We start from the raw sequence: 13,125 nt of genomic DNA, 5'->3' as shown, positions 1-13,125 counted from the left end.
TGGGTATGATGAGAAAATGATTTGGTCAAGAACCTCTCAAGAATGTATCAATGGAGAGGAAGAGAGTAAAGGAATTTGAAGAGTCTCTTAGGTAAAGATTATGGATAAGGCAATCTTGTTTTCTCTAGGGTTTTTCTCTCAAAATTCTCTCTGGAAGCTCTCTACATTTCGTGAGAATGAAGGGTATCTATACTAGGGTGAGAATAGAATATAAAACGTCAGTTTTCCCCAAACATGGCAAGTTGGCGGCTTGGCCTCGCAACTTGGTTGAGTCGCGAGTTCAAGCAACGAGCTAACGGCCTGGCCAGCTTGGGACTTTTGTCCTATAGTGCAACAGCTGGCACGACTCTTCAGCTTCTGGCATGCTTGGCACATGTGCAACTTCTGGCGACTTGCAAGCCGTGAGCCACCCACGAGATCTAGTCGCGAGTCCCTGTTTCTTTGCACAATCTTGAGCATTTTTTCACACTCTCTCACACACTATCCTTACAAGATTCCCACCTAAATACAGGGTTACTAAATGCTAAAATACAAGCAAATTTGGCACAGAATAAAGCCAACAAGACTGTTGATTAAATTCAACCTTACAATCTCCCCTTTTGGCTATTCCGTGACAAAACTCTAAAACAAACTCTAGACTTAACGCGTGAGTTGGGAATAGTTGAAAAACTCACTCACACCTAACTCTAGAATCTGTGCAGCTCTTGAACCATAAAAACAAAACATCTCCTGAAACACAATAACACAATAATATCATTGTATGCAGAAAACTTGTGATGCATATGGAACAAGCACAATGTGATCAAGCAAAAATGGAATAAAGTAATAAACCATGGCTTGACCAAACAAGCAATCACTGTAAGAAAGTGATCACAATGTTCATTCTCATTTGGAATGAACATTAGGACATTCAAGCTGATAAGCACAAATCAAATCACTTGAATGACCAACACTCAACCAATGCATAATACTACAACAAAAGTGGACTATAATGACAAAATCTAGTGAGAGTAAACAATTATGTCACTAAATGTTAGCATTAGGTGAGGAAAAGAAGATTTCATCACCAAATAATTTAGTTGGGTGACAAAATCAATATTTTGTCACTAAATATATTCAAATTGGTGACGAAATATTTATTTGCATCACCAAAAACCTACCTTGGGTGACCAAATAATTTTTCGTCACCTGTTGTCAAAAATAGTAGCGCGCTCTCAATTTTTTTGCGCTGTGCTCATGCCCAATTTTCGGCGCCTTCAATTTTTTTTTTTTTAATTCAATATTTTAAAACTTAGGCTTTCAGCCTTTCAGCCTCACGCCTAAAGAAAACCCAATACCCACCTTTTAGCCTTTCAGTTTCAGCATCCCAACTTCTCAAAAAAAAAAAAAAAACTCTCAACCTCACGCCTAAACAAAACAAAACACCCACAAACCTCATGCCTCTTAGCCTCCCTCATCAATCGGTAAGCTCTCTCTCTCTCTTTCTCTCTCATCGATCCTCTCTCTATTTGTAGGAATTGTTTTTCTCTTCGTGCCATTTTCAGTAAGGAGGAGAGTTCATTGGTCGACTTCACCAACACAAGGAAAAAGGGCTTTCCAATGGCTCCAATCAAAACCCATTTCAGGTACGCTTCGATTTTCCCCCAAAGTTTATTAAAGGATGGATATTAGGAATGGGTAATATGAGGAACCAAGAGATGGTGTTTCTTCCTTATCCTTTTGGGTTTGGTGCTTATATTCTTGTTAATGAGGAAAAATTAATCAATTGATAAAAAAAGAGTTAGATTAATAGTAATGCTTCTGATAAGTAATCGAATTAGATTATTAGTAATGCTTAGATCTGTCTAAAAAAAAAAGGAGTACTTCGTGTAAAAATAGATACTCTAGCACTGCATCAAAGGTTCAATCTTGATCGTTTTTCATAATTTACTCGAGGGAGACATGAGAATCATGAGATAGTTGACATTAATCCTCTTGGTTGGCAAAAAGATAAAATTGGCGTGTAGATCCCTGTGTAGAGTCTTCTGAGGAGCCAATGCCCCAAAATGCCTATCAGCTGTGTGATTCTATATATATGTATATGTGGGTTTGTTTGTACAAAGAGCACAGAGAGAGAAAAAGAAAAGTAATAAAAGAAGAAGCAAAAAAGCAATAAAGAAAAACAAGTAAAAAATCACATACAACTATACAAGTACAACAAAGGCACAAGTGCTTTTTTTGGCTAAGCGCAGAGGTGTCCAAAGAATAAGGGATTGGTATCTGTATAGACCAATTTTCAATCAACATCAAAAGTAGAGATGTGATGAGATAGTGTGTATTTTAATAATTAATTAAATGGTAGATGAGGTAGTCTAGGCCTATTTGGTTGGATAATATTAATGGGTTCAAATCCCACACTGTCATGATTATTTTTTATTTATTACAATTAATTACTATCATGCATATATATACTTACGGTTTTGCATTTGTTTAATGATAATTTTGCAGTAATGTCGAAGAATATATAACATGCATCTATATCAGTTGAGTATCATTAATTATATAAGAATCCTAAATTCCAATAAGCACAGCTTAACAACTTTCTGCTAGGAATAAAGATCTCTGAACCCGATAAAAAATCCTGAATGAACAAACTCTATATAACCAACGATTGTGACAATTAATGTTAGATCCTTTTAGGCTAATACCCAAGCTGTTGGATTGCTGCCTAGTTTTCTTTAACATGGACCTGTGTATGTGGTTATTTAAATTAAAACACAGGTTGCCAAGGAACCCTTAGGAGCAAATATATATATATATATATATTTTCCTTTAGCCATTTGGAGCCTTTGGCTTCACAAAAACAGAGCGGTGTTTAGAAATTCTCTGGTAAGTCACGATTTGTTTAAAGAAGTTAACCATTGTGCTACTAAATTCTTCTATTTGTGCTACTCGTTCTCACATGAACAAGAGCATGCAATTAATTAGAGTAGTCTAATTTTACATTCCAAAAAGGCCAAAACCTAATCATTTAGAACAGTTTTAGAAAGCTATATTTTGTTCACTTTCTACAAGAAAAAAAAAAAAATTTTGTGTGTAGGCTGAAATTTTTTTCGTATGAATAAATAGTTTGAAGAGAAAATATGTTCTTTTATTTTCTCTTTGGTGTAGAATGAAGAAAAAAAAAAGGTATTAACACATGGTGTAGATTGGATATGATTTGCATAAAACTAGACTATCTTGAAGCTTTTAAAAACAGAAGAAGATTATTATTATCAATAGTTTGATGATGCGTTTATTCAAATGTATGATAATTTCACAATTTGTCAATAATGAAGTAAGTGGGAATTCCTTGTGTTTGTGCTTAGTGTCATATATCTTGTTTTTGGTTTGCTAATAAAAACTAATAAAAAAGGTTCTTTTGGTTTGCTCTATTGGTTTTTTTTTACCAGTTGAGTTTGTTTGAATGAAAAGGCTCAAAAGAGAGAAAGTGGCTGTTAGAAACTTTTGCTAATAAGAGTACTTTGGTTTTGTGTTTAATGGAAAAAATGAAAAGATATATAGGTGCAATTGCAACTGGGTTCATTCTCAAAAATTAGATTACTATCACTTAATTTTTTTTGCTATTGATGAGCTATGAGCCTCTGAGGAATAAAACAAAATTCCTTGTGGGATATAGGTGCAAGTGCAACTGGGTTCATTCTAAAAAAGAGAGGCAAATAGATTATAGAGTCATAGAGTCCCACAAGCCCTACACTTTTCGGACTGGCTTCCATTGTAATAACTTTAAGTCTTTAACACAAAATGAAATAATGACTACTTGCAATTCAAACGGGTGTGATGATGGGGGTCTTGACCACGTGTAGGGGTAGTGGTAGTCATGCTCATAATTGAGTAGTTACACACAGTCCACATAACCTAAATGTAAATTCTTTAATTAATTTAATTTATGGTTAATCACTTATGATATACACACACACACACACGCATATAGCCTTATTACTTGATATGTGCATGCACATCTTATTACAATCTATGATTTATTTTTCTTAAAATTATTTGTAGTGTACTAGTGCACTAAAGCAAAAAGAGAAGGGCAAGTGGATTAAGATGAAAGCTTGTGCAACTGGCTTTAGTATATAGTAAGTACTCTATATTGAATATTTGTAAACTTGTTTAATGAAATTAATGATGCTTGATATTTTGGTGGGTATTGATGTATTGAACTTGCTTCCTCCAATAGATTTGGTATTGATGTATATTTCTTTATACTTGTGCAGATATGAGATTGTTGGCAAAGAGACAGTTTTTGTGGTGCAACTTGAACTCAAATCACTTTTTGTAAAGTATGAGAAGACATCATTTATATATAAATGGTTGTAATTACTTTGTGAACAACTTAGTTCAATGGTTTTAAAAGTATAATGGTTCTTTATTTCCTTTGTAGATTGTATGGATGATTTTTTTATGGATTTGGTTGGAAATGAATGGATGATTTGTTTATGAATGTGGTTGGAATTGTATGGATGATTTGTTTATAGAAGTGGTTGGAAATGAACAGGTTAATGTAATGGCAAGTAACAATTGGTGGCAAAATATTTCGTCACCTTATATGGTCAAATAAAAAAAATTACAAATGAAAAATCATTGGTGACGAATTTATTTCGTCACTAAAAGTAAGGTTTGGTGATGCAAAATATTAGGTGATGAAAAAGGTTTGTCACCTATTATTTTTTATTAGTGACGAAAATATTTCGTCACCTATCATATTTTTATTGGTGACGAAAAATTTTCGTCACCAGGACATTAGGTGACGAGGCTTAGGTGACGAATAAGGTTTCGTCACCATATGTCTTTGGTGATGAAATAAGGACATGTGGTGATGAAATGTTTTGTCACCATAGCCCACTTTTATTGTAGCGACATGAAGTATATGCATCTAGGAATAAACTCCTACAAGGGCATAAGAGTGAGAGTACTTAAGGGAAATGTATAACATTTAGCTTGAAGTACAAAGTAACAAAGCATACAGGCTGCATAAGCATGGTACAAACCATAAAAGCCTACAAGCATGCATAGAAACAAACCCTACAAGCTTACAAAAGCAACATGGGTACAAAACACAAACTAAAAACCTTAAAAACCTACAAAGGTAACAAGTACAAACTAAAACTCATAAAGTAAAATATGCTGAATAACATCATATATATAAATAAATACAACCAGAGATTCAAAACTATCCAAGAATAATGAGTTTTAGCCAAACATTAACTAAAGCCACAGTGTATCAAACCAATAATAACATCAATTAGCCAAAACACAGTATCAAAACTATAAATATAACAACATATGATAATGAAAGCTCCCCCTCAAACAAGCACTCCCCCTCAAGTGTAACAAAAAATTCTCCCCCTTTTTAATCGGAATGGCCAAAGGGTCACTGCTCCTGATTGGTGTGGATGCTATCAAACTTAACTGAAAGTACATCAAGCTGATCCTGCATTGCTGTCATCCTTTCAGTATGCTGATTTTGAACCTCTCTGAATCCATCAAGCCTCTCCAAGATGATCTGAAATGCATCAGGAGGTACAGCTGATGAAGCAGAAGCCCTGCTCCTCTTGGCTCTGCTTCTGGGTGTGATTGATTGTTCTACAGCTTCTACTTTAGTCTTTATTAGATCCCCTTCTCCTTGGTCACCCTCCTCATCATCACCTAGAATACGGACTTGTATCCTTGTGAGGCTAAACTTGTTTATGGCTGATAGAGGAGCCATGAGACTGATATCTTGAGGGATCTCAACACCTTTTAATCTGAAAAGCCTCATAATAAGGCTGGGAAAGATCAGCTTGGGCCTAGAAGAGGTTTTAGTCTCATCCACTATAATGTCAAAGATGTGTAAGCTGATATCAATGAATGTTTTCTCCTTAAATTCCATGAAGAAGATAGCTCTGGCATTTGTTAATGTAGTCATCTTCCTTATGGTGTACATACAGGTTGTACATCATTATGGTGGTCAAACACCTCATGTCTTTAGAAAAATCAGTAGTGTTGAGACATCTGTTTTCTTTAATACCACTAATCCTAGCCTGGACAGTGTCTAAAGACATCATCCTGTCTTTGTAATTAATGAAGTCAGAGTCCTCTAAACCTTCAAGACCTAGCACCTCATCAATGTCATGTGCATCTATGGTGAATTCCTTTCTTCTCACCCAAAAACTCAACTCCTCCTCCCTTATCACAGCATTTGCATAGAATTCTCTGATGAGAGGCTCACAGACAGGAGGTAGGTCACTCAACAATTTTTCCCAACCTCTACCCTCAAAACAACTTGGAATAAAGGTATCTTTCAAATCCCTTAGATTAACAAATCTTTCCTGAATGATGGTTCCTTTCAAGAAAGAGTCCCTATATCTCTCAAAGTGTTGAACCAACCTAAATAGGTTAGGGTCCATTTTCAGCCTTTTGTCAGATTTCTTAGCAGTAGTCTTCTTCTTTGTAGGAGATGCAGCCATCTGTAAACAAGCAGAAGTAGCCACAACAAGAACAAAACACAATATGTGGAAATGCACACATATTAGTAACAAGTTAGTTACAAAGAGAGTAACAGAGTGTCAAGACAGCACACAGATCAAGCACAGCTGATAACCAAAAGATGGATATATCAAATCAGAACTTCAACAAAACAAACAAGTTTAATCTGTATAGATGTAGACAGGAGCAAGCATTAAATAACTAGAAAAAGACAGTGTAAATCACATACAGACAGATGAGAGCATATGTCAATGAGACATGACATAATGAGTATGAAATGTGCAAGAAAAACCCCAAGGTAGTAGCACACACAAGATATGGTGATTCAAAATCAAAACAATGCTAGCCACACACTCCAAAAACTCATACATCCTGATAAGCCCAAAACCACATTTAGAGTGAAACACAAAAAACCCCAAACCCATATGCCCAAAGAGCAAAAAATCTATCAAATATCAATGCTCAGAACAAAGACTAGCAACCTGATGCAAAAACATGACACTAAATAAACTCAGCAACAAAAGAAAACAACCCCAAACAAACATACCCAACATTTTAGGTAAATCTATGTTCGAACACATTATTTCGCAGAACACAATTATATCTCACAAATCAAGAAAATAAAGATCAAACTAGTAAGTATGAAGTGAGGGAAGGAAAACTCATACATTTTTCTTGATGTTTAAAGTAGACATGATGCAAAAATGGAAGCTTTTTCAAAAGAGACACAGAGTGTTTGAGAGAGAGAAATGGGGAAGACAATGAACAGTCACTAAAATTCAAGGGAAAACTGAAAAGTTTTTGAAAAACTGTCCTTAAAACGCAAAACACGCATTTTTTGCAACTGGGTCAAGTCGTCAGTCAGTCGCTAGGTAAGCCGTGAAACACTTAAAAGTTAAGAAACTTGAAAAAATTTTCTAAGTATTTTTCACGACTGGAAGGTCTACCTGCGATACAGTTGCCAGGTGAGCCATAAAAATCTCTGTGTACCCCTCACGACTGGACCTTCCACCCGCGAATAAGTCGCCACACTGAGCCGCGAAAATCATAAAAACTCAAATTTTGAAAATTTTCTAATTATTTTTCATGACTGGAACCTTGACTCGCCAGTGAGCTGTGAAAAATCTTGGAGTGAGCTCAAGACTGGGGCATGCGACTAAACCAACCCGCGATTGAGTTGCCAAAACAGGGCAACACTGTTTTTGAAATTTTTGACATTTTTGTAAAACAAAATACTTTACAAAAACAAGCTAAAACAATCAAAAATCTTTTTGTGTTTGATTAACAAAGATTGAGCTTGTGAAAATACATTTAAACAAGTACAATCACACAAATGAATATGGATTCATTGAACATAGACTTATGTGTTGTGTGTAAATATCAAAGGTGAGATAGTCCTTAGTCTAATGTGAAGCTTCAATGATCAATTCAATCAAGGCATACACAACTAGCACTAGATAATGTGATCCATCTCAATTATAGAAATATGCATATATGACCTCCCACCTAAACTTGAGTACATTTCTTTGAAGCTTTTCATTTGGCTCCGAATACATCATATCATTTGATCTTTTTGAATCAACATATCTCATTGTGAGATCGATGCCTGAAATTTTTAATATTTCAAATTTGATGAGATAAAATTTGGCTTTTTGGGCATCATACAATATATCATGGTCGCTTTCCCTTTTTCCTAGTCAAATACTAGTATGTGCGACAGACTTTTAAAGCTCAATATCTCTTTTCATTTGGAGATTTACATTTAATGAGCTCTGTAATTAAAAGTAATAAAAATAAAAGTGGGAAGATATATAGGCATAAGTCTATGCATGTCTCAAGATCAACAAAACCATTCACTAATTATTCATTACAAGGTTGAAGATCTATTTACAACAGTCACATAGATTTCAAGATTTTTCCCACAAAGATATGAGTGCATATGAGACAAGCTATGCTCGTAGATGCACAAAGCAATTAGTACAAAGGTACAAGGCAAAACATGCTTTGAGACAACACTCAACAAAATTGATCAAACTTTTTAGATTTTCTACTTTTTATGTGTTTTTGAATTTTTGACATAAAAGTAATAAAAGATTGATAAAAAACAATGTAAAAACATTTTAAAAACGAAACAAATGAACAAACAACAATTCAAACAATCAGAAGCAAAAAGCATACAACCAAACATATTCACAAAGCATAGGAAGAATTGATGCATGGACATGTTATGATGCTTATGCATGAGTACCCTTTGTCACCCACACATCACGTGCATTTTGGGTGATATCCTTGACAGATTGGATACGAAAGTTAGGACTGTCAAACCTCTTTGTGAAACTTTCCAAGCAATTTGTGAAGGCACCAATCATCTTCATCATGTCCATCATTCCGGGATCACAGTTTTAACTTCCTGGTTGCTTACCACCCCAAGACCTCTTGTCATTTCTTCTTCCTTGTGATCTAGGAGCACTTGCATTGTTCAAAGCTCTCAGCTTATGATAGTTAGGTCTGGTATATCCCTGCAATCTGCAATAGTGACAAATATGATTCGTTCTAGAATCCCATTGTAATCTTGGAAGTGATCTTCCTCTAGCTTCATGTCTGGCTTCTGATGGATTACGGACTGTATTGAACACCCGTTGATCAGCCATATTCTTCTTCCTTTCAGTCAACTTTATCAGGAGTTGACTCTTACACAATTGGCTCTTTGGCCTTCACAACCCTCACTTCTTTGGTGACATTGGCTGATGAGCTACTCCCTCCGATATATCCCACTCCGGACTTGTCTAAGACTGATTTTGATGAGCAAGCATTTCATTGAGTTTCTTTGAGGAGACATAGTCTACCTTAGCATTAGCTAGAAGCACTTCATGCTCAAGGAATCGAATTTTTGAGTAAGCTTCTAACAGCTCTCCATTCATTTTCTCCACTTCACATTTAGCCTCCTTGTATTGCACTAAAAGAATTTTGTAATCTTCCTCAGCCCTCTTCATCTTCTTAATGGCTGCGTTAGCCACCTAAGCATATTCACCAGTCTTCTCAAGGAGTGAGTCGTAAGTCTCTTGCAGTCCCACTATTTCTCCAACTTCCTCATCTTCAAACTCCTCAACTATGCCAATAGACTCTAAATCAAAGTGCTCACCAAGCTCCTTCACAAGTGTACCCAAATCATTGAGGACTCTACATGTGCAATGGTCATGAATGCGGAGTAGTTTCCTTCTCCATCACAACTTTCCTCCAAATCAGAATTCGATGAATCTGAGTCACTTAGAGTAGTGGCATAGACCTTGTCCTTTGACTTCAAATAGTTGGGACATTCCTTTTTGAAGTGTCAATGTCCATTACTCTCGAAACATGTGATTCCTTGAGAAGATTGGGAATCTCTACCATCTTTCCTTCGGAATTCTTTCTTCTCCTTCCCAAAACACTGAAATTTTCCTTTGTCACCAAATTTCCCACCGTTCTTGAATTTCAAGAATTTTCGGAAGTTCTTTACAAGATACGCCACATCTTTATCTACTGCATCCTCTTCCGAAGAGTCATGAGATACCACGCTCTCATCAATTGTTTTAAGAGCAAGAGATTTTCTCTTCTTCTGCGTAAGTAGAGACAATTCATATGTCTGCAAAGAACCAACCAACTCTTGAACTTTAATGTGTCAAGATCTTTGCTCTCTTCAATAGCTGTTACTTTGGCACGAAAATTTTTCGGCAGTGATCGAAGGATCTTCCTTACAATTTTAGAATCCTCCGTCTTTTCTCCTAAATTAAATTTGCTGACAACCACCTCGTTCAAGTTATTATAAAAAAAGTCGAAGGACTCATCCTCACTCATCTTGAGCTCCTCAAAGTGAGTGGCCAACATCTATAGTTTGGTGTCTTTCACCTTCTTTATTCCTTCATAAGTAGTCTCCAGAATCTCCCATGCTTCCTTAGCAACAGTGATGTATGAAATCCTGTGAAATCCTGTGAAATTCTTCTGGAGAGACACTACAGAAAATAGCATTCAAGGCTTTACTATTAGCATTAGCCTCCATAAGTGCTGCCTTATCCCAGGTGGATTTGGCAGCCTCCGGCTTAGTCCAACCAATTTCAATAGCATCCTACACAGCATCATCAATAGAACACAAAAATGCCCTCATTCGGACTTTCCAAAAAGCATAATTATTACTATTAAAAAATGGTGGCACATTTAGAGATTGAGACCTATCCATCTCAATGTGGAGTCAAGGATCACACTAGGGTGTTTAAATCACAACAAGTGCACCCGCTCTGATACCAATTGAGAGTTCAAATAGTGTTGAAAACACTATGAACGTTTAGACCCCTAAACAACAAATTACCAATTCAAGTTTTATATCAAACAATATATGTACGGAAGAGGATAACAAGCTTATAATTGATAAACAATCTAAACCATAAATAATCACAATCACATCAGTAATTAAATGGAAAAGATAAAGGGAGGAGAGATGTAAATACAAAGACAACACACGATGTGTTATCGAAGAGGAAACCGAAGCTTTCGGTGTAAAAACTCTCCGCCGCCCTCCAAGTGGTCAATAATCCATTAGAAAATGTAGTTGGGATATATGAATAGCAATAGACCCTCCAAGCTACCCAGGTACCTAAGCCCTCCAAGCTTCTTGCTCAAACGAGGTTACGCCGAACCTTTTTCTTTTCTAGCTTGCCGAATTCTGCTATAAACCATAGCTTCAACCAATAGTCATTGGTCCCTTCCAAACTGCTTCCCTTAGCACTAAAAGAACCTTCTCACAGACATGGGTATAGTGAGAAAATAATTTGGTCAAGAACCTCTCAAGGATGTATCAATAGAGAGGAAGAAAGTAAAGGAATTTGAAAAGTTCCTTAGGTGAAGATTGTGGATGAGGCAATCTTGTTTTCTCTAGGGTTTCTCTCTCAAAATTCTCTCTGGAAGCTCTCTACATTTCATGAGAATGAGGGGTATTTATATTAAGGTGAGAATGGAATGTGAAATGTCCGTTTTTCCCAAACAGGGCAATTTGGCGGCTTGGCCTCGCGACTTGGTTGAGTTGTGAGTTCAAGCCACAAGCTAACAGCCTAGCCAGCCTGGGACTTTTGTCATGTAGTGCAACAGCTTGCACAACTCTTCAGCTTCTGGCATGCTTGGCACGTGTGCAACTTTTGGCGACTTACAAGCCGCGAGCCACTCGCAAAATCCAATCGCGAGTCCCTATTTCTTTGCACAATCTTGAGCATTTCTTCACACTCTCTCACACACTACCCTTACAAGATTCCCACCTAAATACAGAGTTACTAAATGCTAAAATACAACCAAATTTGGCACGGAATAAAGCCAACAAGATGGTTGATTAAATTCAACCTTACAAAACTGTTTTGGAGCTTTTCTGATTGTCTCTCTCTCTCTCCCTCTCTTTTTTGTTTACATTAGTCATGTCTATGGCATCTAAACGTAAGTCTGCTCCATCCCAAAATCCTCTTCATTCTGGGGCATCCACTTCATCTGATTCTACTCCATCACATATTCAGTTCCGTGATGAGGATGCCTGTAAGGCCTTCTCAGAGAACTTTTCTCGATGAGGCATTAATTCTAAACGCCAAGTCATTATGGCGGACTTCGCCAACACCGACCTTCCCGATGTCATTTACAATTGAGGATGGGAGTCACTGTGTGACGTCTCGATCACCTGTCCTTCCATGCTTATATAGGAGTTTTACTCCAATATGCATGGAATTGATCGTTTAGTACCTTAATTCTTCACTCGCGTTCGAGGTACGCGCTTTCCTGTCACACTACAACTTGTTGTGGATGTGCTTCGGGTTCCTAGGGTAGAGTTTCCTATCTATCCTAGTTGTGAGCATCTAAGGACTATGTCCAAGAATGAGCTCACGTCTGCTTTCTACGAACGCCCTTCTGATTGGGGTGATCGTCAATTTACACCATGTAAGTCTTTGCTAAAGGTCCTAGATTGTTGAACATAGTGATGACTTTTATTTTGCACCCACTCTCTCACTATAACTCTATCAGAGAATCTCGTGCTCGGTTTTTGTTATCCCTTCTTGAGCATCTTACTATAGACTTCCCTTCTCATTTTATTCTTTCCATTATAGATGTTCATCAGGATTCGACATCCCGTGATAAGCTTATCTTTCCTTCTACTATCACGAGGATTTTACGCCATTTTTTTGTCCTTTTTTCGGTGTCCAACCATTTTACTCATATTTGTACCATAGACACTGCTACCGTTAAACATAGCGAGGCGCAGTTTAGGTCTCGATAGTTGGATTCAGTAGCTCCTCCCTCCCATTCAGCTCCATCTCATTTTGCTCCATCCACATCCGCTCCCTCCTCTTCTACGAGCGATGTGTCACTCGAAAACATCATGGTGCAGCTGCAGTGCAAAGATGCTCTCCTTGATACACTCTCTACTGAGTTGTATCAGGTGAACATTTGTGTCGGCTGTATTGCACGATGGCAAGCAAGCACGGGTCACTTCATTTCTGAGGCTTCTCCTCCACCTCTTCCAGTGGCTTCTGATTTTGAGGCTGAGGATGATGATGATGATGGTGATGACGATGATGCTTCAGATGATGATGATGGAGATGCTAGCTC

At 37.0% G+C, this 13,125-nt stretch overlaps 1 long non-coding RNA gene across 1 annotated transcript; it reads left to right on the top strand.

Moving 5' to 3' along the window:
- Positions 1–1,481: 1,481 nt before the first annotated feature.
- Positions 1,482–4,432, top strand: LOC112024121 (uncharacterized). The gene is made up of 3 exons (XR_010624922.1): positions 1,482–1,625; positions 4,045–4,121; positions 4,260–4,432. It is a non-coding gene; the product is annotated as an uncharacterized LOC112024121 (long non-coding RNA).
- The last annotated feature ends 8,693 nt before the right edge of the window (positions 4,433–13,125 follow it).

Source organism: Quercus suber, unplaced genomic scaffold (genome assembly GCF_002906115.3).
Source record: "Quercus suber isolate HL8 unplaced genomic scaffold, Cork oak 2.0 scaffold_20, whole genome shotgun sequence".
Lineage (NCBI taxonomy): Eukaryota > Viridiplantae > Streptophyta > Magnoliopsida > Fagales > Fagaceae > Quercus > Quercus suber.
This window is presented reverse-complemented; position numbering and strand designations above follow the sequence as displayed.